Below are 1,571 nucleotides of genomic sequence, written 5' to 3'. Positions count from 1 at the left end.
AGGTGGCACCCAGAGCTGTCACGCAGCCCCCACCAGCTCTGAGCTCCCGCTGATTTACTGTGAGAACCCCCTGAGCACCCCGGGCAGGACCGTGGGAGTGCCACCAGCAGCCCCCTCCCCTCCGGGGGGCTTTACATGAACCGTCAGTTACTCCCTGTTGCCACCAGGGATGACTCTGTGGCTCAGCCCCCGGCCAGTGCGCAGAGACGGGGGGTCCCACTGCCGAGGGTCTCCAAACCCCCACAGGCCAGGGGACGGAAGGCGGGAGGACACACTCATCTGGCATCTCACCCCGCAGCCCCTGCGTTTCGGTGAGTCTCTGCCTCGCTGCGAGCACCCTGATGGCACGACCCGGTGGCACAACCCGATGGGCTCCGGCGATGCCATCGCAGCAGCTTAGGACAGGCAGCTGCCGCTATTCCCCGTATCGCTCCCTGGCCAAGCAGGAGACTACAGGATGTCTCATGGAGAAGGTGGCAAGGGGAGAACATGTTCCTCTCTGAGTGATGACAAGTGGGGAAAAACACCTTTTAAGGGGGGAAAAAAAACCCTGAAGATTTTGCTTTCTCACGAAATTTTCCACGTGCCCATTTCGCAGGGGGCGGCGAGGAGCATCTCCCAGCTCCGAGGGGGTCGGGGCACAGCCGCAGCAGCAAGACTTCTGTCCTCACCACCCTGAGCCCATCGCCTGCCCCCAGACCATTGCTGGAGTTCCCTCTGGGACCGTGTCACCCTGCAGGGCCACCGTGCCTGTCCCCGGTCCTCCCGGGACACTCATTTGGTGATGCTGAAGCAGTGGGATGGGTTTAGAGCCAGACCCCACAAGGACCCCCCAAACAGGCCCTTCCCCAGGTCTCCCCCACCTCGGACTGCTCCTGGCCGAGCTCCCGCACTGCCCCAGCATGGAGCATGATGCTGCCTCTTAATTTAACCAATGAGAAGCCAATTAATTGCATGTTAATTGAGCCCTGTGCTATCCCCAAGGGGAGGCAGTGGGGATCAGAAGGTCCAAACCAGCCGCCCAGGTTCCCCCTCCCCAGGTCAGGGCACAGGACCTTGCTGGGGGCTTTCCCCGCCCTGGTGGGCCATGATTTAGGGATCCAGCGGGGATTTCAGCACCCAGCTCTGTGCCAGGTCCCCGGCTCTTCCCGCTGTCCCCGTCCTGCCGCTGCCCAGGGCGCGCACCGCCCCCGCACCTTCCCCGGGTGTGGGGGTCCCTCCTTGCTGGCCCTTCCGGCAGTTATTGCTTCGGTGAGAGGCGCGGCGCTCCCTGGGCAGCCGGTGCTGTCCCCTGGGCTCAGCACAGCAAAACGCCATCGCCCAGGACAGCGTCCCCACGTCCCCGACAAGACGGCTCCTGAAGGTGTCCTCCCCGGGGAGGCACCATTTGTACCGGCGACACCGTCAAAACAAAGACCGGATGAAGCGCAAGCAGCAAATGGGCTGAGCCGCGGCGACTAATTAAGCTTTCTCACTAATTGCTTCGCAGCCTGGCGCAACCGGCAGCGCTCAGGCGGGTTCCCTCGCCCGCAGGCATGTGCCCGGCTTGCCGCTGCGGGGGCACCAACAGC

Source organism: Buceros rhinoceros, unplaced genomic scaffold (assembly GCF_000710305.1).
Source record: "Buceros rhinoceros silvestris isolate BGI_N320 unplaced genomic scaffold, ASM71030v1 scaffold13282, whole genome shotgun sequence".
NCBI lineage: Eukaryota > Metazoa > Chordata > Aves > Bucerotiformes > Bucerotidae > Buceros > Buceros rhinoceros.
Note: the sequence above shows the minus strand (reverse complement) of the source record.